This window comes from Pseudophryne corroboree, unplaced genomic scaffold (assembly GCF_028390025.1).
Source record: "Pseudophryne corroboree isolate aPseCor3 unplaced genomic scaffold, aPseCor3.hap2 scaffold_207, whole genome shotgun sequence".
NCBI lineage: Eukaryota > Metazoa > Chordata > Amphibia > Anura > Myobatrachidae > Pseudophryne > Pseudophryne corroboree.
The window spans coordinates 602,086-629,139 of NW_026968711.1; the positions used below are offsets into that span (position 1 = coordinate 602,086).

Sequence of the window (27,054 nt, forward strand, 5' to 3'; positions counted from 1 at the left end):
TAGGCATTTGAAAATTCAGGGCTATAACGTGTAGATGAAGCACTAACAGTAGACTTTAAAATTTTCATTCTAGTGTCTTTCGTTTGGGAGAAAAATGCAAAGGTACAATACAGCTTTTCCTTGCCGATATCTCTCTTTTGCTAAGAGATAGGCATTGGAAAATTCAGGGCTATAACGTGTAGATGAAGCACTAAAAGGAGGCTTTAAAATTTTCATTCTAGTGTCCTTCGTTTGGGAGAAAAATGCAAAGGTACAATACAGCTTTTCCTTGCCGATATCTCTCTTTTGCAAAGAGATAGGCATTGGAAAATTCAGGGCTATAACGTGTAGATGAAGCACTAACAGGAGGCTTTAAAATTTTCATTCTAGTGTCCTTCGTTTGGGAGAAAAATGCAAAGGTACAATACAGCTTTTCCTTGCCAATATCTCTCTGTTGCAAAGAGCTAGGCATTGGAAAATTCAGGGCTATAACGTGTAGATGAATCACTAACAGGAGGCTTTAAAATTTTCATTCTAGTGTCTTTCGTTTGGGAGAAAAATGCAAAGGTACAATACAGCATTTCCTTGCCGATATCTCTCTTTTGCAAAGAGATAGGCATTGGAAAATTCAGGGCTATTACGTGTAGATGAAGCACTAAAAGGAGGCTTTAAAATTTTCATTCTAGTGTCTTTCGTTTGGGAGAAAAATGTAAAAGTACAATGCAGCTTTTCCTTGCCGATATCTCTCTTTTGCAAAGAGATAGGCATTGGAAAATTCAGGGCTATAACGTGTAGATGAAGCACTAACAGGAGGCTTTAAAATTTTCATTCTAGTGTCTTTCGTTTGGGAGAAAAATGTAAAAGTACAATGCAGCTTTTCCTTGCCGATATCTCTCTTTTGCAAAGAGATAGGCATTGGAAAATTCAGGGCTATAACGTGTATATGAAGCACTAACAGGAGGCTTTAAAATTTTCATTCTAGTGTCTTTCGTTTGGGAGAAAAATGCAAAGGTACAATACAGCTTTTCCTTGCCGATATCTCTCTTTTGCTAAGAGATAGGCATTGGAAAATTCAGGGCTATAACGTGTAGATGAAGCACTAAAAGGAGGCTTTAAAATTTTCATTCTAGTGTCCTTCGTTTGGGAGAAAAATGCAAAGGTACAATACAGCTTTTCCTTGCCGATATCTCTCTTTTGCAAAGAGATAGGCATTGGAAAATTCAGGGCTATAACGTGTAGATGAAGCACTAATAGGAGGCTTTAAAATTTTCATTCTAGTGTCCTTCGTTTGGGAGAAAAATGCAAAGGTACAATACAGCTTTTCCTTGCCGATATCTCTCTTTTGCAAAGAGATAGGCATTGGAAAATTCAGGGCTATAACGTGTAGATGAAGCACTAACAGGAGGCTTTAAAATTTTCATTCTAGTGTCTTTCGTTTGGGAGAAAAATGCAAAGGTACAATACAGCTTTTCCTTGCCGATATCTCTCTTTTGCAAAGAGATAGGCATTGGAAAATTCAGGGCTATAACGTGTAGATGAAGCACTAATAGGAGGCTTTAAAATTTTCATTCTAGTGTCCTTCGTTTGGGAGAAACATGCAAAGGTACAATACAGCTTTTCCTTGCCGATATCTCTCTTTTGCAAAGAGCTAGGCATTGGAAAATTCAGTGCTATAACGTGTAGATGAAGCACTAATAGGAGGCTTTAAAATTTTCATTCTAGTGTCTTTCGTTTGGGAGAAAAATGCAAAAGTACAATGCTGCTTTTCCTTGCCGATATCTCTCTTTTGCAAAGAGATAGGCATTGGAAAATTCAGGGCTATAACGTGTAGATGAAGCACTAACAGGAGGCTTTAAAATTTTCATTCTAGTGTCCTTCGTTTGGGAGAAAAATGCAAAGGTACAATACAGCTTTTCCTTGCCAATATCTCTCTTTTGCAAAGAGCTAGGCATTTGAAAATTCAGGGCTATAACGTGTAGATGAAGCACTAACAGGAGGCTTTAAAATTTTCATTCTAGTGTCTTTCGTTTGGGAGAAAAATGCAAAGGTACAATACAGCTTTTCCTTGCCGATATCTCTCTTTTGCAAAGAGATAGGCATTGGAAAATTCAGGGCTATAACGTGTAGATGAAGCACTAATAGGAGGCTTTAAAATTTTAATTCTAGTGTCCTTCGTTTGGGAGAAACATGCAAAGGTACAATACAGCTTTTCCTTGCCGATATCTCTCTTTTGCAAAGAGATAGGCATTGGAAAATTCAGGGCTATAACGTGTAGATGAAGCACTAACAGGAGGCTTTAAAATTTTCATTCTAGTGTCTTTCGTTTGGGAGAAAAATGCAAAGGTACAATACAGCTTTTCCTTGCCAATATCTCTCTTTTGCAAAGAGCTAGGCATTGGAAAATTCAGGGCTATAACGTGTAGATGAAGCACTAACAGGAGGCTTTAAAATTTTCATTCTAGTGTATTTCGTTTGGGAGAAAAATGCAAAGGTACAATACAGCATTTCCTTGCCGATATCTCTCTTTTGCAAAGAGATAGGCTTTGGAAAATTCAGGGCTATTACGTGTAGATGAAGCACTAAAAGGAGGCTTTAAAATTTTCATTCTAGTGTCTTTCGTTTGGGAGAAAAATGTAAAAGTACAATGCAGCTTTTCCTTGCCGATATCTCTCTTTTGCAAAGAGATAGGCATGAGAAAATTCAGGGCTATAACGTGTATATGAAGCACTAACAGGAGGCTTTAAAATTTTCATTCTAGTGTCTTTCGTTTGGGAGAAAAATGCAAAGGTACAATACAGCTTTTCCTTGCCGATATCTCTCTTTTGCTAAGAGATAGGCATTGGAAAATTCAGGGCTATAACGTGTAGATGAAGCACTAACAGGAGGCTTTAAAATTTTCATTCTAGTGTCCTTCGTTTGGGAGAAAAATGCAAAGGTACAATACAGCTTTTCCTTGCCGATATCTCTCTTTTGCAAAGAGATAGGCATTGGAAAATTCAGGGCAATAACGTGTAGATGAAGCACTAATAGGAGGCTTTAAAATTTTCATTCTAGTGTCCTTCGTTTGGGAGAAAAATGCAAAGGTACAATACAGCTTTTCCTTGCCGATATCTCTCTTTTGCAAAGAGATAGGCATTGGAAAATTCAGGGCTATAACGTGTAGATGAAGCACTAACAGGAGGCTTTAAAATTTTCATTCTAGTGTCTTTCGTTTGGGAGAAAAATGCAAAGGTACAATACAGCTTTTCCTTGCCGATATCTCTCTTTTGCAAAGAGCTAGGCATTTGAAAATTCAGGGCTATAACGTGTAGATGAAGCACTAACAGTAGACTTTAAAATTTTCATTCTAGTGTCTTTCGTTTGGGAGAAAAATGCAAAGGTACAATACAGCTTTTCCTTGCCGATATCTCTCTTTTGCTAAGAGATAGGCATTGGAAAATTCAGGGCTATAACGTGTAGATGAAGCACTAAAAGGAGGCTTTAAAATTTTCATTCTAGTGTCCTTCGTTTGGGAGAAAAATGCAAAGGTACAATACAGCTTTTCCTTGCCGATATCTCTCTTTTGCAAAGAGATAGGCATTGGAAAATTCAGGGCTATAACGTGTAGATGAAGCACTAACAGGAGGCTTTAAAATTTTCATTCTAGTGTCCTTCGTTTGGGAGAAAAATGCAAAGGTACAATACAGCTTTTCCTTGCCAATATCTCTCTGTTGCAAAGAGCTAGGCATTGGAAAATTCAGGGCTATAACGTGTAGATGAATCACTAACAGGAGGCTTTAAAATTTTCATTCTAGTGTCTTTCGTTTGGGAGAAAAATGCAAAGGTACAATACAGCATTTCCTTGCCGATATCTCTCTTTTGCAAAGAGATAGGCATTGGAAAATTCACGGCTATTACGTGTAGATGAAGCACTAAAAGGAGGCTTTAAAATTTTCATTCTAGTGTCTTTCGTTTGGGAGAAAAATGTAAAAGTACAATGCAGCTTTTCCTTGCCGATATCTCTCTTTTGCAAAGAGATAGGCATTGGAAAATTCAGGGCTATAACGTGTAGATGAAGCACTAACAGGAGGCTTTAAAATTTTCATTCTAGTGTCTTTCGTTTGGGAGAAAAATGTAAAAGTACAATGCAGCTTTTCCTTGCCGATATCTCTCTTTTGCAAAGAGATAGGCATTGGAAAATTCAGGGCTATAACGTGTATATGAAGCACTAACAGGAGGCTTTAAAATTTTCATTCTAGTGTCTTTCGTTTGGGAGAAAAATGCAAAGGTACAATACAGCTTTTCCTTGCCGATATCTCTCTTTTGCTAAGAGATAGGCATTGGAAAATTCAGGGCTATAACGTGTAGATGAAGCACTAAAAGGAGGCTTTAAAATTTTCATTCTAGTGTCCTTCGTTTGGGAGAAAAATGCAAAGGTACAATACAGCTTTTCCTTGCCGATATCTCTCTTTTGCAAAGAGATAGGCATTGGAAAATTCAGGGCTATAACGTGTAGATGAAGCACTAATAGGAGGCTTTAAAATTTTCATTCTAGTGTCCTTCGTTTGGGAGAAAAATGCAAAGGTACAATACAGCTTTTCCTTGCCGATATCTCTCTTTTGCAAAGAGATAGGCATTGGAAAATTCAGGGCTATAACGTGTAGATGAAGCACTAACAGGAGGCTTTAAAATTTTCATTCTAGTGTCTTTCGTTTGGGAGAAAAATGCAAAGGTACAATACAGTTTTTCCTTGCCGATATCTCTCTTTTGCAAAGAGATAGGCATTGGAAAATTCAGGGCTATAACGTGTAGATGAAGCACTAACAGGAGGCTTTAAAATTTTCATTCTAGTGTCTTTCGTTTGGGAGAAAAATGCAAAGGTACAATACAGCTTTTCCTTGCCGATATCTCTCTTTTGCAAAGAGATAGGCATTGGAAAATTCAGGGCTATAACGTGTAGATGAAGCACTAACAGAAGGCTTTAAAATTTTCATTCTAGTGTCCTTCGTTTGGGAGAAAAATGCAAAGGTACAATACAGTTTTTTGCTTGCCGATATCTCTCTTTTGCAAAGAGATAGGCATTGGAAAATTCAGGGCTATAACGTGTAGATGAAGCACTAACAGGAGGCTTTAAAATTTTCATTCTAGTGTCTTTCGTTTGGGAGAAAAATGCAAAGGTACAATACAGCTTTTCCTTGCCGATATCTCTCTTTTGCAAAGAGATAGGCATTTGGAAATTCAGGGCTATAACGTGTAGATGAAGCACTAACAGAAGGCTTTAAAATTTTCATTCTAGTGTCCTTCGTTTGGGAGAAAAATGCAAAGGTACAATACAGCTTTTCCTTGCCGATATCTCTCTTTTGCAAAGAGATAGGCATTGGAAAATTCAGGGCTATAACGTGTAGATGAAGCACTAATAGGAGGCTTTAAAATTTTCATTCTAGTGTCCTTCGTTTGGGAGAAACATGCAAAGGTACAATACAGCTTTTCCTTGCCGATATCTCTCTTTTGCAAAGAGCTAGGCATTGGAAAATTCAGTGCTATAACGTGTAGATGAAGCACTAATAGGAGGCTTTAAAATTTTCATTCTAGTGTCTTTCGTTTGGGAGAAAAATGCAAAAGTACAATGCTGCTTTTCCTTGCCGATATCTCTCTTTTGCAAAGAGATAGGCATTGGAAAATTCAGGGCTATAACGTGTAGATGAAGCACTAACAGGAGGCTTTAAAATTTTCATTCTAGTGTCCTTCGTTTGGGAGAAAAATGCAAAGGTACAATACAGCTTTTCCTTGCCAATATCTCTCTTTTGCAAAGAGCTAGGCATTGGAAAATTCAGGGCTATAACGTGTAGATGAAGCACTAACAGGAGGCTTTAAAATTTTCATTCTAGTGTCTTTCGTTTGGGAGAAAAATGCAAAGGTACAATACAGCTTTTCCTTGCCGATATCTCTCTTTTGCAAAGAGATAGGCATTTGAAAATTCAGGGCTATAACGTGTAGATGAAGCATTAACAGAAGGCTTTAAAATTTTCATTCTAGTGTCCTTCGTTTGGGAGAAAAATGCAAAGGTACAATACAGCTTTTCCTTGCCGATATCTCTCTTTTGCAAAGAGATAGGCATTGGAAAATTCAGGGCTATAACGTGTAGATGAAGCACTAATAGGAGGCTTTAAAATTTTAATTCTAGTGTCCTTCGTTTGGGAGAAACATGCAAAGGTACAATACAGCTTTTCCTTGCCGATATCTCTCTTTTGCAAAGAGATAGGCATTGGAAAATTCAGGGCTATAACGTGTAGATGAAGCACTAACAGGAGGCTTTAAAATTTTCATTCTAGTGTCTTTCGTTTGGGAGAAAAATGCAAAGGTACAATACAGCTTTTCCTTGCCAATATCTCTCTTTTGCAAAGAGCTAGGCATTGGAAAATTCAGGGCTATAACGTGTAGATGAAGCACTAACAGGAGGCTTTAAAATTTTCATTCTAGTGTATTTCGTTTGGGAGAAAAATGCAAAGGTACAATACAGCATTTCCTTGCCGATATCTCTCTTTTGCAAAGAGATAGGCTTTGGAAAATTCAGGGCTATTACGTGTAGATGAAGCACTAAAAGGAGGCTTTAAAATTTTCATTCTAGTGTCTTTCGTTTGGGAGAAAAATGTAAAAGTACAATGCAGCTTTTCCTTGCCGATATCTCTCTTTTGCAAAGAGATAGGCATGAGAAAATTCAGGGCTATAACGTGTATATGAAGCACTAACAGGAGGCTTTAAAATTTTCATTCTAGTGTCTTTCGCTTGGGAGAAAAATGCAAAGGTACAATACAGCTTTTCCTTGCCGATATCTCTCTTTTGCTAAGAGATAGGCATTGGAAAATTCAGGGCTATAACGTGTAGATGAAGCACTAACAGGAGGCTTTAAAATTTTCATTCTAGTGTCCTTCGTTTGGGAGAAAAATGCAAAGGTACAATACAGCTTTTCCTTGCCGATATCTCTCTTTTGCAAAGAGATAGGCATTGGAAAATTCAGGGCAATAACGTGTAGATGAAGCACTAATAGGAGGCTTTAAAATTTTCATTCTAGTGTCCTTCGTTTGGGAGAAAAATGCAAAGGTACAATACAGCTTTTCCTTGCCGATATCTCTCTTTTGCAAAGAGATAGGCATTGGAAAATTCAGGGCTATAACGTGTAGATGAAGCACTAACAGGAGGCTTTAAAATTTTCATTCTAGTGTCTTTCGTTTGGGAGAAAAATGCAAAGGTACAATACAGCTTTTCCTTGCCGATATCTCTCTTTTGCAAAGAGCTAGGCATTGGAAAATTCAGGGCTATAACGTGTAGATGAAGCACTAACAGCAGACTTTAAAATTTTCATTCTAGTGTCTTTCGTTTGGGAGAAAACTGCAAAGGTACAATACAGCTTTTCCTTGCCAATATCTCTCTTTTGCAAAGAGCTAGGCATTGGAAAATTCAGGGCTATAACGTGTAGATGAAGCACTAACAGGAGGCTTTAAAATTTTCATTCTAGTGTCTTTCGTTTGGGAGAAAAATGCAAAGGTACAATACAGTTTTTCCTTGCCGATATCTCTCTTTTGCAAAGAGATAGGCATTGGAAAATTCAGGGCTATAACGTTTAGATGAAGCACTAACAGGAGGCTTTAAAATTTTCATTCAAGTGTCTTTCGTTTGGGAGAAAAATGCAAAGGTACAATACAGCTTTTCCTTGCCGATATCTCTCTTTTGCAAAGAGATAGGCATTTGAAAATTCAGGGCTATAACGTGTAGATGAAGCACTAACAGGAGGCTTTAAAATTTTCATTCTAGTGTCCTTCGTTTGGGAGAAAAATGCAAAGGTACATTACAGCTTTTCCTTGCCGATATCTCTCTTTTGCAAAGAGATAGGCATTGGAAAATTCAGGGCTATAACGTGTAGATGAAGCACTAACAGGAGGCTTTAAAATTTTCATTCTAGTGTCTTTCGTTTGGGAGAAAAATGCAAAGGTACAATACAGCTTTTCCTTGCCAATATCTCTCTTTTGCAAAGAGCTAGGCATTGGAAAATTCAGGGCTATAACGTGTAGATGAAGCACTAACAGGAGGCTTTAAAATTTTCATTCTAGTGTCTTTCGTTTGGGAGAAAAATGCAAAAGTACAATGATGCTTTTCCTTGCCGATATCTCTCTTTTGCAAAGAGATAGGCATTGGAAAATTCAGGGCTATAACGTGTAGATGAAGCACTAACAGGAGGCTTTAAAATTTTCATTCTAGTGTCTTTCGTTTGGGAGAAAAATGCAAAAGTACAATGCTGCTTTTCCTTGCCGATATCTCTCTTTTGCAAAGAGATAGGCATTGGAAAATGCAGGGCTATAACATGTAGATGAAGCACTAACAGGAGGCTTTAACATTTTCATTCTAGTGTCTTTCGTTTGGGAGAAAAATGCAAAAGTACAATGCTGCTTTTCCTTGCCGATATCTCTCTTTTGCAAAGAGATAGGCATTGGAAAATGCAGGGCTATAACGTGCAGATGAAGCACTAACAGGAGGCTTTAACATTTTCATTCTAGTGTCTTTCGTTTGGGAGAAAAATGCAAAGGTACAATACAGCTTTTCCTTGCCAATATCTCTCTTTTGCAAAGAGCTAGGCATTGGAAAATGCAGGGCTATAACGTGTAGATGAAGCACTAACAGGAGGCTTTACAATTTTCATTCTAGTGTCTTTCGTTTGGGAGAAAAATGCAAAGGTACAATGCTGCTTTTCCTTGCCGTTATCTCTCTTTTGCAAAGAGATAGGCATTGGAAAATGCAGGGCTATAACGTGTAGATGAAGCACTAACAGGAGGCTTTTAAATTTTCATTCTAGTGTCCTTCGTTTGGGAGAAAAATGCAAAGGTACAATACAGTTTTTCCTTGCCAATATCTCTCTTTTGAAAAGAGATAGGCATTGGAAAATTCAGGGCTATAACGTGTAGATGAAGCACTAACAGGAGGCTTTAAAATTTTCATTCTAGTGTCTTTCGTTTGGGAGAAAAATGCAAAGGTACAATACAGCTTTTCCTTACCAATATCTCTCTTTTGCAAAGAGCTAGGCATTGGAAAATTTAGGGCTATAACGTGTAGATGAAGCACTAACAGGAGGCTTTAAAATTTTCATTCTAGTGTCTTTCGTTTGGGAGAAAAATGCAAAAGTACAATGCAGCTTTTCCTTGCCGATATCTCTCTTTTGCAAAGAGATAGGCATTGGAAAATGCAGGGCTATAACGTGTAGATGAAGCACTAACAGTAGGCTTTAAAAATTTCATTCTAGTGTCTTTCGTTTGGGAGAAAAATGCAAAAGTACAATGCAGCTTTTCCTTGAAGATATCTCTCTTTTGCAAAGAGATAGGCATTGGAAAATGCAGGGCTATAACGTGTAGATGAAGCACTAACAGTAGGCTTTAAAAATTTCATTCTAGTGTCTTTCGTTTGGGAGAAAAATGCAAAGGTACAATACAGCTTTTCCTTGCCGATATCTCTCTTTTGCAAAGAGATAGGCATTGGAAAATTCAGGGCTATAACGTGTAGATGAAGCACTAACAGGAGGCTTTAAATTTTTCATTCTAGTGTCTTTCGTTTGGGAGAAAAATGCAAAGGTACAATACAGTTTTTCCTTGCCGATATCTCTCTTTTGCAAAGAGATAGGCATTGGAAAATTCAGGGCTATAACGTGTAGATGAAGCACTAACAGGAGGCTTTAAAATTTTCATTCTAGTGTCTTTCGTTTGGGAGAAAAATGCAAAGGTACAATACAGCATTTCCTTGCCGATATCTCTCTTTTGCAAAGAGATAGGCATTGGAAAATTCAGGGCTATTACGTGTAGATGAAGCACTAAAAGGAGGCTTTAAAATTTTCATTCTAGTGTCTTTCGTTTGGGAGAAAAATGTAAAAGTACAATGCAGCTTTTCCTTGCCGATATCTCTCTTTTGCAAAGAGATAGGCATTGGAAAATTCAGGGCTATAACGTGTAGATGAAGCACAAACAGGAGGCTTTAAAATTTTCATTCTAGTGTCTTTCGTTTGGGAGAAAAATGCAAAAGTACAATGCAGCTTTTCCTTGCCGATATCTCTCTTTTGCAAAGAGATAGGCATTGGAAAATTCAGGGCTATAACGTGTATATGAAGCACTAACAGGAGGCTTTAAAATTTTCATTCTAGTGTCTTTCGTTTGGGAGAAAAATGCAAAGGTACAATACAGCTTTTCCTTGCCGATATCTCTCTTTTGCTAAGAGATAGGCATTGGAAAATTCAGGGCTATAACGTGTAGATGAAGCACTAAAAGGAGGCTTTAAAATTTTCATTCTAGTGTCCTTCGTTTGGGAGAAAAATGCAATGGTACAATACATCTTTTCCTTGCCGATATCTCTCTTTTGCAAAGAGATAGGCATTGGAAAATTCAGGGCTATAACGTGTAGATGAAGCACTAACAGGAGGCTTTAAAATTTTCATTCTAGTGTCTTTCGTTTGGGAGAAAAATGCAAAGGTACAATACAGCATTTCCTTGCCGATATCTCTCTTTTGCAAAGAGATAGGCATTGGAAAATTCAGGGGTATTACGTGTAGATGAAGCACTAAAAGGAGGCTTTAAAATTTTCATTCTAGTGTCTTTCGTTTGGGAGAAAAATGTAAAAGTACAATGCAGCTTTTCCTTGCCGATATCTCTCTTTTGCAAAGAGATATGCATTGGAAAATTCAGGGCTATAACGTGTAGATGAAGCACTAACAGGAGGCTTTAAAATTTTCATTCTAGTGTCTTTCGTTTGGGAGAAAAATGTAAAAGTACAATGCAGCTTTTCCTTGCCGATATCTCTCTTTTGCAAAGAGATAGGCATTGGAAAATTCAGGGCTATAACGTGTATATGAAGCACTAACAGGAGGCTTTAAAATTTTCATTCTAGTGTCTTTCGTTTGGGAGAAAAATGCAAAGGTACAATACAGCATTTCCTTGCCGATATCTCTCTTTTGCAAAGAGATAGGCATTGGAAAATTCAGGGCTATTACGTGTAGATGAAGCACTAAAAGGAGGCTTTAAAATTTTCATTCTAGTGTCTTTCGTTTGGGAGAAAAATGTAAAAGTACAATGCAGCTTTTCCTTGCCGATATCTCTCTTTTGCAAAGAGATAGGCATTGGAAAATTCAGGGCTATAACGTGTAGATGAAGCACTAACAGGAGGCTTTAAAATTTTCATTCTAGTGTCTTTCGTTTGGGAGAAAAATGCAAAGGTACAATACAGCTTTTCCTTGCCAATATCTCTCTTTTGCAAAGAGCTAGGCATTGGAAAATTCAGGGCTATAACGTGTAGATGAAGCACTAACAGGAGGCTTTAAAATTTTCATTCTAGTGTCTTTCGTTTGGGAGAAAAATGTAAAAGTACAATGCAGCTTTTCCTTGCCGATATCTCTCTTTTGCAAAGAGATAGGCATTGGAAAATTCAGGGCTATAACGTGTATATGAAGCACTAACAGGAGGCTTTAAAATTTTCATTCTAGTGTCTTTCGTTTGGGAGAAAAATGCAAAGGTACAATACAGCTTTTCCTTGCCAATATCTCTCTTTTGCAAAGAGCTAGGCATTGGAAAATTCAGGGCTATAACGTGTAGATGAAGCACTAACAGGAGGCTTTAAAATTTTCATTCTAGTGTCTTTCGTTTGGGAGAAAAATGCAAAGGTACAATACAGCATTTCCTTGCCGATATCTCTCTTTTGCAAAGAGATAGGCATTGGAAAATTCAGGGCTATTACGTGTAGATGAAGCACTAAAAGGAGGCTTTAAAATTTTCATTCTAGTGTCTTTCGTTTGGGAGAAAAATGTAAAAGTACAATGCAGCTTTTCCTTGCCGATATCTCTCTTTTGCAAAGAGATAGGCATTGGAAAATTCAGGGCTATAACGTGTAGATGAAGCACTAACAGGAGGCTTTAAAATTTTCATTCTAGTGTCTTTCGTTTGGGAGAAAAATGCAAAGGTACAATACAGCTTTTCCTTGCCAATATCTCTCTTTTGCAAAGAGCTAGGCATTGGAAAATTCAGGGCTATAACGTGTAGATGAAGCACTAACAGGAGGCTTTAAAATTTTCATTCTAGTGTCTTTCGTTTGGGAGAAAAATGCAAAGGTACAATACAGCATTTCCTTGCCGATATCTCTCTTTTGCAAAGAGATAGGCATTGGAAAATTCAGGGCTATTACGTGTAGATGAAGCACTAAAAGGAGGCTTTAAAATTTTCATTCTAGTGTCTTTCGTTTGGGAGAAAAATGTAAAAGTACAATGCAGTTTTTCCTTGCCGATATCTCTCTTTTGCAAAGAGATAGGCATTGGAAAATTCAGGGCTATAACGTGTAGATGAAGCACTAACAGGAGGCTTTAAAATTTTCATTCTAGTGTCTTTCGTTTGGGAGAAAAATGTAAAAGTACAATGCAGCTTTTCCTTGCCGATATCTCTCTTTTGCAAAGAGATAGGCATTGGAAAATTCAGGGCTATAACGTGTATATGAAGCACTAACAGGAGGCTTTAAAATTTTCATTCTAGTGTCTTTCGTTTGGGAGAAAAATGCAAAGGTACAATACAGCTTTTCCTTGCCGATATCTCTCTTTTGCTAAGAGATAGGCATTGGAAAATTCAGGGCTATAACGTGTAGATGAAGCACTAATAGGAGGCTTTAAAATTTTCATTCTAGTGTCCTTCGTTTGGGAGAAAAATGCAAAGGTACAATACAGCTTTTCCTTGCCGATATCTCTCTTTTGCAAAGAAATAGGCATTGGAAAATTCAGGGCTATAACGTGTAGATGAAGCACTAACAGGAGGCTTTAAAATTTTCATTCTAGTGTCTTTCGTTTGGGAGAAAAATGCAAAGGTACAATACAGCTTTTCCTTGCCGATATCTCTCTTTTGCAAAGAGCTAGGCATTGGAAAATTCAGGGCTATAACGTGTAGATGAAGCACTAACAGTAGACTTTAAAATTTTCATTCTAGTGTCTTTCGTTTGGGAGAAAAATGCAAAGGTACAATACAGCTTTTCCTTGCCAATATCTCTCTTTTGCAAAGAGCTAGGCATTGGAAAATTCAGGGCTATAACGTGTAGATAAAGCACTAACAGGAGGCTTTAAAATTTTCATTCTAGTGTCTTTCGTTTGGGAGAAAAATGCAAAAGTACAATGCTGCTTTTCCTTGCCGATATCTCTCTTTTGCAAAGAGATAGGCATTGGAAAATTCAGGGCTATAACGTGTAGATGAAGCACTAACAGGAGGCTTTAAAATTTTCATTCTAGTGTCCTTCGTTTGGGAGAAAAATGCAAAGGTACAATACAGCTTTTCCTTGCCAATATCTCTCTTTTGCAAAGAGCTAGGCATTGGAAAATTCAGGGCTATAACGTGTAGATGAAGCACTAACAGGAGGCTTTAAAATTTTCATTCTAGTGTCTTTCGTTTGGGAGAAAAATGCAAAGGTACAATACAGCATTTCCTTGCCGATATCTCTCTTTTGCAAAGAGATAGGCATTGGAAAATTCAGGGCTATTACGTGTAGATGAAGCACTAAAAGGAGGCTTTAAAATTTTCATTCTAGTGTCTTTCGTTTGGGAGAAAAATGTAAAAGTACAATGCAGCTTTTCCTTGCCGATATCTCTCTTTTGCAAAGAGATAGGCATTGGAAAATTCAGGGCTATAACGTGTAGATGAAGCACTAACAGGAGGCTTTAAAATTTTCATTCTAGTGTCTTTCGTTTGGGAGAAAAATGCAGGGCTATAACGTGTAGATGAAGCACTAACAGGAGGCTTTAAAATTTTCATTCTAGTGTCTTTCGTTTGGGAGAAAAATGCAAAGGTACAATACAGCTTTTCCTTGCCAATATCTCTCTTTTGCAAAGAGCTAGGCATTGGAAAATTCAGGGCTATAACGTGTAGATGAAGCACTAACAGGAGGCTTTAAAATTTTCATTCTAGTGTCTTTCGTTTGGGAGAAAAATGCAAAAGTACAATGCAGCTTTTCCTTGCCGATATCTCTCTTTTGCAAAGAGATAGGCATTGGAAAATGCAGGGCTATAACGTGTAGATGAAGCACTAACAGTAGGCTTTAAAAATTTCATTCTAGTGTCTTTCGTTTGGGAGAAAAATGCAAAAGTACAATGCAGCTTTTCCTTGCCGATATCTCTCTTTTGCAAAGAGATAGGCATTGGAAAATTCAGGGCTATAACGTGTAGATGAAGCACTAATAGGAGGCTTTAAAATTTTCATTCTAATGTCCTTCGTTTGGGAGAAAAATGCAAAGGTACAATACAGCTTTTCCTTGCCGATATCTCTCTTTTGCAAAGAGATAGGCATTGGAAAATTCAGGGCTATAACATGTAGATGAAGCACTAACAGGAGGCTTTAAAATTTTCATTCTAGTGTCTTTCGTTTGGGAGAAAAATGCAAAGGTACAATACAGCTTTTCCTTGCCGATATCTCTCTTTTGCAAAGAGATAGGCATTGGAAAATTCAGGGCTATAACGTGTAGATGAAGCACTAACAGGAGGCTTTAAAATTTTCATTCTAGTGTCCTTCGTTTGGGAGAAAAATGCAAAGGTACAATACAGCTTTTCCTTGCCGATATCTCTCTTTTGCAAAGAGATAGGCATTGGACAAATTCAGGGCTATAACGTGTAGATGAAGCACTAACAGGAGGCTTTAAAATTTTCATTCTAGTGTCTTTCGTTTGGGAGAAAAATGCAAAGGTACAATACAGCTTTTCCTTGCCAATATCTCTCTTTTGCAAAGAGCTAGGCATTGGAAAATTCAGGGCTATAACGTGTAGATGAAGCACTAACAGGAGGCTTTAAAATTTTCATTCTAGTGTCTTTCGTTTGGGAGAAAAATGCAAAGGTACAATACAGCTTTTCCTTGCCAATATCTCTCTTTTGCAAAGAGCTAAGCATTGGAAAATTCAGGGCTATAACGTGTAGATGAAGCACTAACAGGAGGCTTTAAAATTTTCATTCTAGTGTCTTTCGTTTGGGAGAAAAATGCAAAAGTACAATGCAGCTTTTCCTTGCCGATATCTCTCTTTTGCAAAGAGATAGGCATTGGAAAATGCAGGGCTATAACGTGTAGATGAAGCACTAACAGTAGGCTTTAAAAATTTCATTCTAGTGTCTTTCGTTTGGGAGAAAAATGCAAAAGTACAATGCAGCTTTTCCTTGCCGATATCTCTCTTTCGCAAAGAGATAGGCATTGGAAAATTCAGGGCTATACCGTGTAGATGAAGCACTAACAGGAGGCTTTTACATTTTCATTCTAGTGTCCTTCGTTTGGGAGAAAAATGCAAAGGTACAATACAGCTTTTCCTTGCCGATATCTCTCTTTTGCAAAGAGATAGGCATTGGAAAATTCAGGGCTATAACGTGTAGATGAAGCACTAACAGGAGGCTTTAAAATTTTCATTCTAGTGTCTTTCGTTTGGGAGAAAAATGCAAAGGTACAATACAGCTTTTCCTTACCGATATCTCTCTTTTGCAAAGAGATAGGCATTTGAAAATTCAGGGCTATAACGTATAGATGAAGCACTAACAGGAGGCTTTAAAATTTTCATTCTAGTGTCCTTCGTTTGGGAGAAAAATGCAAAGGTACAATACAGCTTTTCCTTGCCGATATCTCTCTTTTGCAAAGAGATAGGCATTGGAAAATTCAGGGCTATAACGTGTAGATGAAGCACTAATAGGAGGCTTTAAAATTTTCATTCTAGTGTCCTTCGTTTGGGAGAAAAATGCAAAGGTACAATACAGCTTTTCCTTGCCGATATCTCTCTTTTGCAAAGAGATAGGCATTGGAAAATTCAGGGCTATAACGTGTAGATGAAGCACTAACAGGAGGCTTTAAAATTTTCATTCTAGTGTCTTTCGTTTGGGAGAAAAATGCAAAGGTACAATACAGCTTTTCCTTGCCGATATCTCTCTTTTGCAAAGAGCTAGGCATTGGAAAATTCAGGGCTATAACGTGTAGATGAAGCACTAATAGGAGGCTTTAAAATTTTCATTCTAATGTCCTTCGTTTGGGAGAAAAATGCAAAGGTACAATACAGCTTTTCCTTGTCGATATCTCTCTTTTGCAAAGAGATAGGCATTGGAAAATTCAGGGCTATAACGTGTATATGAAGCACTAACAGGAGGCTTTAAAATTTTCATTCTAGTGTCTTTCGTTTGGGAGAAAAATGCAAAGGTACAATACAGCTTTTCCTTGCCGATATCTCTCTTTTGCAAAGAGCTAGGCATTGGAAAATTCAGGGCTATAACGTGTAGATGAAGCACTAACAGGAGGCTTTAAAATTTTCATTCTAGTGTCTTTCGTTTGGGAGAAAAATCAGCTTGAATGCTTCAGGGGCTGGGGCATAGCCAACATGAGCCCCACACCGAAGGAGGGTGGAGGTGTTTAATGCAAACTAGGGGTCAGACAAGCGCCGCAAAAGGCCACCATGCCCTGCACGCCCCTTTTCTGTTTTCATATGCAGACGAGGGTTGAAGCCAACTTTGACCCACTGCTTGGATGACATCACCATATGCAAATCCATCTGCGGCAGGCCTTCCCCCAGGAATGCTTGCACTAGTTGTTGCATTTGGTTTGTTGTTTGGGGGTGCTTCAGTATTAGGCAGCCTTCTGCCCTCCCATGTTCATCTGAAAATATGTGTTCTCCCTGCAGTTGTTGTCCCCAGATGAGAGTTCCCTTGTGCTGCCTCAGTTGAATCTCCTTAACTTGACAGAGATGTGCCTGAGCAGCGGCCCTCCCCAGCTCTATCCCAAATCATACTTATTTTGCATAGGAGATACCATGGTCATAAGGATTATTCTCCCAGGGTGAGGTTCATTCATTGCATTCTGGGTATGCTGACCCCTGTGATTTCCCCAAATGTGGGAAACTCGACTGCTTTATTTGTGGTAGTGGGGGACTGTGTTTGTGTTTTCTTCTGGTCAGCTCTGGTAAAAGTCAGATTTCTTTGTTTCAGAGCCTTGTTCTTCTTTTGAGAGTTCCCTTGTGCTAGTTCTTCAGAACGAACAAATCTTTTGCCTTTTACTAAAGATTTCCGTGGAGAGGAGCAAAACTGAGTTTTATCTCAATTTTTGCATGCCCCGTCTTATTGGGGTTTCTTTTATCAGTTTAAAGATAGAACGAGTGTGCTTTAATGTAAGCTCATTTGCGTAGAAATGACAGTAAATGTTTGTTTCTTTTCAAACAGAACTTTCTTGACTATACTAATTGCTTGAAAGATCTGGGAGCACATGGAAAAGAGTACAAACCATGTTTATAGCAAGGGGAAGCCTGGTGAGAAATCTGCTTTCTTTCTTTCAAATTGGGTGCTCACTTTGAGCTGAATGAGGACTGCTGGCATGGCACTCAGGCGACAGGTAGAATCTTGGTCATGCTGTGGTTTCTCTTCAGAACGAACAAATCTTTCGCCTTTTACTAAAGATTTCCGTGGAGAGGAGCAAAACTGAGTTTTATCTCAATTTTTGCATGCCCCATCTTATTGGGGTTTTATTTTATTGGTTTAAAGATAGAACGAGTGTGCTTTAATGTAAGCTCATTTGCATAGAAATGACAGTAAATGTTTGTTTCTTTTCAAACAGAACTTTCTTGACCACACTAATTGTTTGAAAGATCTGGGAGCACATGGAAAAGAGTACAAACCATGTTTATAGCAAGGGGAAGCCTGGTGAGAAATCTGCTTTCTTTCATTCAAATTGGGTGCTCACTTTGAGCTGAATGAGAACTGCTGGCATGGCACTCAGGCGACAGGTGGAATCTTGGTCATGCTCTGGTTTCTCTTCAGAACTAACAAATATTTCGCCTTTTATTAAAGATTTCCGTGGAGAGGAGCAAAACTGAGTTTTATCTCAATTTTTGCATGCCCCATATTATTGGGGTTTCTTTTATCAGTTTAAAGACAGAACGAGTGTGCTTTCTTGTTAGCTTTAATGTAAGTTTATTTGCATAACAATGACAGTAAATGTTTGTTTCTTTTCAAACAGAACTTTCTTGACCATGCTACTTGCTTGAAAGATCTGGGAGCACATGGAAAACAGTACAAACCATGCAGTATCACAAGAGCCTTTATTTGATCTTTCATGAAGATAGAGCAGAATTGAGGACACGTCAACAATTTCTGCCGAAGGTGGTTCATCTTTCCACATGGTGCCTTTGGCCACTGACACCTTCGTTGAGTCAAAGTCTCTGGCTGTGGTCAGAACTTTGAAAATTTATGTCACCAGAACGGTTCAGATTAGGAAAACAGAGGCTCTGTTTGTCCTGTATGCTCCCAACATGATTGGGTGTCCTGCTTCCATGCAGACCATTATGCGCTGGATCTGTGGTAAAATTCAGCATGCTCATTCCACGGCAGGATTGCCGTTACTGAATTAGGTGAAGACCCATTCTACTAGAAAGGTGGGTTCATCCTGGGCAGCTGGTCGGGGAGTCTCGGCATTGCAACTTTGCCGAGCAGCTATTTAGTAAACACTTTTGCTAAGTTTTACAAGTTTGATACCTTGGCTGATGATAACCTCAAGTTGGGTCATTCGGTGCTGCAGAGTCGTACGCACTCTCCCACCCGTTCAAGAGCTTTGGTATAACCCCATGGTTCTTAATGTGACCCCAGCATCCTCTAGGTCGTATGAGAAAATAGGATTTTAATACCTACCGGTAAATCCTTTTCTCTTAGTACGTAGAGGATGCTGGGCACCCGTCCCAGTCCATACTGTGTCTGCAGTTATTACTTGTGGTTATACACATGTTGTGTTACGGTTCTGGTCAGCTTTTTGCTGCAATTGTTCATGCCGTTGGCTTGTGTTCTGTTGAATGCCACGTTCTGCGGCATGCTTAAGGTGTGAGCTGGTAAGATGCTCACCTTAGTTTAACAATAAATCCTTTCCTCGAAATGTCCGTCTCCCTGGGCACAGTTCCTATAACTGGAGTCTGGAGGAGGGGCATAGAGGGAGGAGCCAGTTCACACCCTTTGAAAGTCTTAAAGTGCCCATGTCTCTTGCGGATCCCGTCTATACCCCATGGTTCTTAATGTGACCCCAGCATCCTCTACGGACTAAGAGAAAAGGATGCCCTTGTGTACTATCCTGACTTCTCCTCCCGTCTGCTTACTTTGTGCCTTCCAACGCACAATGCGAACTACAGGTGGTGCTGCAGGGCCCACACCCTTTTACTTGCCTTACAGAGCAGCTCTGGAGCTGTTACAGTGCCCAGCTGCTGCAAGAAATCAGCATGAATGCTTCAGGGGATGGGGCATGGCCAACATGAGCCCCACACCAAAGGAGGGTGGGGGTGTTTAATGCGAACTAGGGGTCATCCAAGCACTGCAAAAGGCCGCCATGCCCTGCATGCCCCTTTTCTCTTTTTATATGCAGATGAGGGTTCCAGCCAACTTTGGCCCACTGCTTGGATGACATCACCGTATGCAAATCCGTCTGCTGCAGACCTTCCCCCAGGAATGCTGTTACTAGTTGTTGGATATGGTTTGATATTTGATGGTGCTTCAGTATTAGGCAGCCTTCCGCCATCCCATGTTCATCTGAAAAGATGTGGTCTCCCTGCAGTTGTTGTCCCCAGACGAGAGTTCCCTTGTGCTTCCTCAGTTGAATCTCCTTAACTTGACGGGGGAGGGGCTGCCCGAGCTGCCACCCTCCCCAGCCCTATCCCAACTCATACTTATTTTACATATTAGATCTCTTGATCATGAAGATTGTTCTCACAGGGTGAGGTTCATCCATTATATTTTAAAATAGGAAGGTACAAATTACATATTTGAATTGCATCTATGTGCTGGATTCAAATGTCCCCCCCCCCTTCCTTTCTCAATTGTGCCCGTCAGCAGCTATTCTAAGGTTGCTGCCAATGGGTGTGACACATTAATTTCTTCTGTGGGGTACACTGGACTCCACAAGGATTCACATTGGGGTGTAGAGTAGGATCTTGATCTGAGGCACCAACCGGCTCAAAGCTTTTGACTGTTCCCAAGAAGCTCAGTGCATTCTCCTCTATAACCCCGCTTCCATGAACAGGGAGCTCAGTTTGTAGTTGGTGCCTTCAGTAGCAGGCCAATTAACAGGGGCCTGCCTCAGGCAGCCTATTCTTAGCTATTAATTTTGACAAGAAAAGAAGAACTTGTTTTATGAGAATCTACAAGGGCTGCAGCAGGCTAGGTCTAATAGACATCTTTACTGCAGCTTCATCACTCCCAGCGGCGCTATATACTCCCGTGCCCTGGTTGCTGGGTCACTGCAGCGGAGGCTCCGGTTTCATCCTAAGGTCAGTCACACACACACCACCCTTCCGGATCACGAGGCCGCTGATGAAGGGGAGCGAGGCCGTAGGGGGTGGGCCGTGTGCGCACTGCGGTGGACACTGATTACTGGGCAGCCGCTCCACTAGCCACCAGGTACAGTTAAGGAGCACAGGTCTGGGGGTTTTTCTCCTATATTAACCCAATTTTGTACTGCCCGCAGCGCATTGTGATAGGTAATAGGGCCTGATTCAGGTTGGATTGCAATCACAATAAGCGATCCAACTGCAAAAATTGCTAAGAGCATACGCATGTGCCTGCATTTTCTGCGGCACCCCGCAGAGAATGTGATCGCCTCTGCCTGTCAATCGGGGTGGGGAAGGGGGGGAGAGGTGGGTCAGCAACACTCCATTTCCAAGTCAGGGATGGAGCGGTGCGGGGGCAAGGCTTCAAAATGGGGTCTGCAACGGAGGAGACACAGGGGGCGTGGTCACAGCGGCTGTATGACATCACATTCAGCCGCTGTGATCACAAAAATGGTGGCGGCTTCCTGCGCGCACATACAGTCTGCACCAGCAGGAGCCTACACCATTTTTTATGATCACGCTGAACTGCAGTGCGACTGCAATTACAGCATGGTCAAGAAGGGAGGCGTCATGCTGGGTGGCCATGCCCTGTCACTGTGCAGGAGCCAGCACCGCTCACACACTAGTCCCCGGGTGCAGCCCCCAACCCCCGGGACACCCGGAGCAACAAAATGTAGATTCAGGCCACCAGGCCACGCCCCTACCTATGAAACCATGCCTCCTTTTTACCATTGCGCTGCTTATCTGCGCGCACTGCATTACAATCTCCCTCGCCACCTCTCTGTGTGTCACCAGTGATAGTGACACCTCTGCCATGCTTGTAGCAGCTGGTCCTAAGATCTACGCCTCAAACCCTGAGTGTTTGCCCTTGTGACTTGTTAATCATCATAGCGAAGCAGATGCTTACAGAAAACTGCAGGGGCTTAGATTGAAAATAAAAAAATTGATGGGTATAAGGTAGAGAGGAGCGAGTTCGGTTCTCCGAGAACCGAATTCCCCACGAACTCCACGTGGTTTACACTGGTCCGAGGCAGGCTCGGTTGTTCCCGCCTGACTCGGAAAACCTGAACAAGGGAAAATGTCATCATCCCGCTGTCGGATTCTCGCGAGATTCGGATTCCATATAAAGAGCTGCGCGTTGCTGCCATTTTTACTCGTGCATTGAAGAGAGAGCGGAGAGGACGTGGCTATGTTCTCTCAGTGGAAATCTCAATATCAGTGCTCAGTATCAGTGGTTACTTATTGCTGCTCAGTAATACTAGTAGTGTGTCTCTCCTGCTCAGTGTCAGTTCTCAGTAGTATCCTCATCAGTGCTCAGTATCACTGCTCATTGTCTTGTGCTGCATTGTGGTGCTCAGCATACTACAGTACATTACTAATAGTCCAGTGCTGCATCTTGCTGCTCAGTGTCAGTTCTAGTATCCTCATCAGTGCTCACTATCACTGCTCATTGCATTGTGGTGTTCTGTATACTACAATAACATAGTAATATAGTAACATAGTTTTTGAGGTTGAATAGAGGCAAATTGCCCATCGTGTTCAACCTGTTTTAAGTTGTGATGATTCTACATACTTGCTGAATAATGTTTTATGACTAGTTAGCTACTATAACTCATGTTACCCCCGGATTAACCATGTTGATATTTTAAGTATTATAACCTTGGATAGCTTTTTCATTCAGAAATGTATCCATTCCTTTTTTAAATCCAATTACAGAGTCCGCCATTACCACCTTCCCTGGCAGGGAATTCCACATCCTGATTGCCCTAACAGTGAAGAAACCTTTCCTCCATTGCGTTCTGAACTTTCCTCCAGTCGCAGCGAGTGACCACGTGTTCTTTTAATAAATAATTCCTCTGATAACTCTTTGTTATGTATCTTTACATATTTGAAGATATTAATAATATCTCCTCTTAGGCACCTCTTTTCTAGTGTATAAATATTCAGCCTAGTAAGTCTTTCCTTATAGTCCAGTACTTTTAGGCCTTTAATCAATTTAGTCTTCAGGATCTCTTACACTTCCATGAGCAGCAGAGTAGTGCAATGGAAGCATGCTGGGCCCATAACCCAGAGGTCGATTGATCGAAACTATCCTCTGCGCATTTTTTTTTTTATAATTAAAGTAATCAAAAACTGGGATTGATATTTTGGCTCTTTTATTTTTACTTAAAGTACAATAACTTTTATCATTTTAATTTGTTTTAATAGTATATTGACAGCATTGTTTTCTTTAAAAAATCCACTTAATTTTCTTTACCCTATTACTGAAATGGTAATTGACAAAAACAAACTACATTGTCACCAGAAGAGCAATGCAAAATGTACAAGTGATATATGAAAATCATCTTCCATCTTGAATTTCAATGATGCATTGGGACAACAATTTGTGAGAAACATCTTCACCCACAAAGAAAGATTTTCTTAATTCCTTACCTGTGTGCTGATTAGATATCACCTTGTTTTCACATTAAACAGACTTCCCCGTGAGGAAGCAGCAAGGATGCAGTGACGTTTCCTGGTGTCAACCTGTATTATTTCAGTAGACATTGAAATGAGGATGCATCTTTGATGCCTTTCCAATGAAGCAAGTTTATTTCAGTAATAGGTGAAAAACCATTCCTACAAAGGTGTTAATCAGAGACTTGGCTTTGTGGACACTTTTCAGAGAGCAAATTTGTTAGCATAAACATAAAATCAGAAAATGAAGAGCTGTTTAATCACTCAATTGGACTTTTCTGCCAGCATATTTTTTTTCTCTGCAACCCACTGCTAAATTGTGCTTCCTAGCTGTTTTTTTATAAAATCACTTAATCAAATCTAACTCTGATTACATCAGAGAAGGCCAGGTACCCTACACCATAAGGGGGGTTTTTGAAATTTTGACTTGTCTACTTAAAGATCACCAAAATCTGATTACAAGGTCAATTACATCCCTGGGTGGGATTGAACCACCAACCTTTTAGTTAATAGCCAAACATGCTAACCGATTGCGCCACAGAGACACCTTGCAAAAGTCAATACTGACAAAGGCTAATAATCATTCATCTAGAACGTTTCCTAGAAAAACTTTAAAAAGTCAATAATCTGGAGAATTTTTGTAAGAAACACATTGGTACTTTCCCATGATGAGTGAGTGCTTCAGGATTTCTTGCACTTACATGGGCTATTAACCAAAAGGTTGGTGGTTCAATCCCACCCAGGGATGTAATTGACCTTGTCATCAGATTTTGGTGATCTTTAAGTAGACAAGTCAAAATTTCAAACCCCCTCTTATGGTGTAGGGTACCTGGCCTTCTCTGACGTAATCAGAGTTAGATTTAATTAAGTGATTTTATAAAAAACAGCTAGGAAGCACAATTTAGCAGTGGGTTGCAGAGAAAAAAATAACATTTTAAACCTACCGGTAATTTTTTTTTCTCGTAGTCCGTAGAGGATGATGGGGACTCCGTAAGGACCATGGGGGATAGACGGGCTCCGCAGCAGACATGGGCACTTTAAGAAAGACTTTAGATCTGGGTGTGCACTGGCTCCTCCCTCTATGCCCCTCCTCCATACCTCAGTTAGAGAAACTGTGCCCAGAGGAGACAGACAGTTCGAGGAAAGGATTTTTGTTAATCCAAGGTCAAGATTCATACCAGCCACACCAATCACACCGTATAACTTGTGATATACTACCCAGTTAACAGTATGAATCAAATCTAACTCTGATTACATCAGAGAAGGCCAGGTACCCTACACCATAACAGGGGTTTTCGAAATTTTGACTTGTCTACTTAAAGATCAACAAAATCTGATTACAAGTTCAATTACGTCCCTGGGTGGGATTGAACCACCAACCTTTTGGTTAATAGCCGTACACACTAACTGATTGCGCCACAGCAAAACTTTGCAAAAGTACATACTGACAAAGGCTAATAAGCATTCATCTAGAACGATTCCTAGAAAAACTTTAAAAAGTCAATAATAAGGAGAGTTTTTGTAAGATGTTTCTTCCAGCAACCAATGAAGAAACACATTGGTACTTTCGCATGATGAGTGAGTGCTTCAGGATCTCTTGCACTTACATGTGCAGCAGAGTACTGTAATGGAAGCATGCTGGGTCCATAACCCAGAGGTAGGCAGATTGAAACTATCCTCTGCTATATGACTTGTCTACTTAAATATTACCAAAATTTGATGACAAGGTCAATTACGTCCCTGGATGGGATTGAACCACCAACCTTTTGATTAATAGCTGAACACACTAACCGATTGTGCCACAGAGACACTTTGCAAAAAGTACATACTGACAAAGACTAATAAGCATTCATCTAGAACGTTTCCTAGAAAAACTTTAAAAAGTCAATAATCTGGAGAGTTTTTGTAAGATGTTTCTTCCAGCAACCAATGAAGAAACACATTGGTACTTTCCCATGATGAGTGAGTGCTTCAGGATCTCTTGCACTTACATGTGCAGCAGAGTACTGCAATGGAAGCATGCTGGGCCCATAACCCAGAGGTAGGCAGATTGAAACTATCCTTTGCTATATGCATTTTTTTTTGTTCATTAAAGTAATCCAAAACTGGGATTGATATTTTAGCTTTTATTTTTACTTAAAGTACAATAACTTTTACCATTTTAATTTGTTTTAATAGTATATTGACAGTGTTGTTTTCTTTCAAAAATCCAATTAATTTTCTTTACCCGATTATTAAAATGGTAATTGACAAAAACAAACTACATTGTCACCAGAAGAGCAATACAAAATGTACAAGTGATATATTAAAATCATCTTTCCAGCTTGAATTTCAATGATGCATTGGGGCAACGATTTTGTGAGAAACATCTTCACCCTTAAATAAAGATTTTCTTTATTCCTTACCTGTGTGCTAATTAGATATCACCTTGTTTTCACATTAAACAGACTTCCACATGAGAAAGCAGCAAGGATGCAGTGGCGTTAATGTTTCCTGGTGTCAACCTGTATTATTTCAGTAGATATTGAAATGAGGATGCATCTTGCTGCCTTTCCAATGAAGCAAGTTTAATTTAGTAATAGGTGAAAAACCATCCCTACAAATATGTTAATCAGATACTTGGCTTTGTGGACACTTTTCAGAGAACAAATTAGTTAGCATAAAAATAAAGCCAGAAAATGAAGAGCTGTTTAATCACTCAATTGGATTTTTCTGCCAGCATATTTCTTTTTCTCTGCAACCCACTGCTAAATTGTGCTTCCTAGCTGTTTTTTTATAAAATCACTGATTCAAATCTAACTCTGATTACATCAGAGTAGGCCAGGTACCCTACACCATAAGAAGGGGGTTTGAAATTTTGACTTGTCTACTTAAAGATCACCAAAATCTGATAACAAGGTCAATTACATCGTTGGGTGGGATTGAACCACCAACCCTTTGATTAATAACCAAACACACTAACCGATTGCGCCACAGAGACACTTTACAAACATACATACTGACAAAGGCTAATAAGCATTCATCTAGAACGTTTCCTAGAAAAACTTTAAAAAGTCAATAATCTGGAGAGTTTTTGTAAGATGTTTCTTCCATCAACCAACGAAGAAACACATTGGTACTTTCCCATGATGAGTGAGTGCTTCAGGATCTCTTGCACTTACATGTGCAGCAGAGTACTGCAATGGAAACATGCTGGGCCCATAACCCAGAGGTAGGCAGATTGAAACTATCCTCTGCTATATGCATTTTTTTTTGTTAATTAAAGTAATCCAAAACTGGGATTGATATTTTTGCTCTTTTATTTTTACTTAAAGTACAATAACTTTTACCATTTTAATTTGTTTTAATAGTATATTGACAGTATTGTTTTCTTTCAAAAATCCACTTAATTTTCTTTACCCTATTATTAAAATGGTAATTGACAAAAACAAACTACATTGTCACCAGAAGAGCAATACAAAATGTACAAGTGATATATTAAAATCATCTTTCCAGCTTGAATTTCAATGATGCATTGGGGCAACGATTTTGTGAGAAACACCTTCACCCTTAAATAAAGATTTTCTTAATTCCTTACCTGTGTGCTAATTAGATATCACCTTGTTTTCACATTAAACAGACTTCCACATGCGAAAGCAGCAAGGATGCAGTGGCGTTTATGTTTCCTGGTGTCAACCTGTATTATTTCAGTAGACATTGAAATGAGGATGCATCTTGCTGCCTTTCCAATGAAGCAAGTTTAATTCAGTAATAGGTGAAAAACCATTCCTACAAAGGTGTTAATCAGAGACTTGGCTTTGTGGACACTTTTCAGAGAGCAAATTTGTTAGCATAAACATAAAATCAGAAAATGAAGAGCTGTTTAAACAGCTACTGCCTGAGGGTCTCTTGACCTGGTGCAATACCTCTGTAGCTTTTTGTTGAGGCGGGACGCCATCATGTCTATCTGGAACAGTCCCCACCGACTTGCAATCTGTGCGAAGACTTCCTGATGGAGTCCCCACTCTCCTGGATGTAGGTCGTGTCTGCTGAGGAAGTCTGCTTCCCAGTTGTCCACTCCCGGAATGAACACTGCTGACAGTGCGCTTACATGATTCTCCGCCCAGCGAAGAATTCTGGTGGCTTCCGCCATCGCCACTCTGCTCCTTGTGCCGCCTTGGCGGTTTACATGAACTACTGCGGTGACGTTGTCTGACTGGATCAGAACTGGTTGGTCGCGAAGTAAGGTCTCCGCTTGACATAGGGCGTTGTATATGGCCCTTAGCTCCAGGATGT

General features: G+C 39.5%; 4 non-coding genes across 4 annotated transcripts; all 4 read left to right on the forward strand.

Annotated features, from left to right (window-relative positions):
- The first annotated feature begins 16,751 nt into the window (after nucleotides 1-16,751).
- LOC135005746 (U1 spliceosomal RNA) lies at nucleotides 16,752-16,915 on the forward strand. The gene has a single exon (XR_010206272.1). It is a non-coding gene; the product is annotated as a U1 spliceosomal RNA (small nuclear RNA).
- A 59-nt stretch (nucleotides 16,916-16,974) lies between these two features.
- On the forward strand, nucleotides 16,975-17,091 carry LOC135006050 (U5 spliceosomal RNA). Its single transcript, XR_010206508.1, has one exon. It is a non-coding gene; the product is annotated as a U5 spliceosomal RNA (small nuclear RNA).
- A 274-nt stretch (nucleotides 17,092-17,365) lies between these two features.
- On the forward strand, nucleotides 17,366-17,481 carry LOC135006026 (U5 spliceosomal RNA). The gene has a single exon (XR_010206485.1). It is a non-coding gene; the product is annotated as a U5 spliceosomal RNA (small nuclear RNA).
- A 275-nt stretch (nucleotides 17,482-17,756) lies between these two features.
- Nucleotides 17,757-17,872, forward strand: LOC135006042 (U5 spliceosomal RNA). Its single transcript, XR_010206500.1, has one exon. It is a non-coding gene; the product is annotated as a U5 spliceosomal RNA (small nuclear RNA).
- Nucleotides 17,873-27,054: the final 9,182 nt, after the last annotated feature.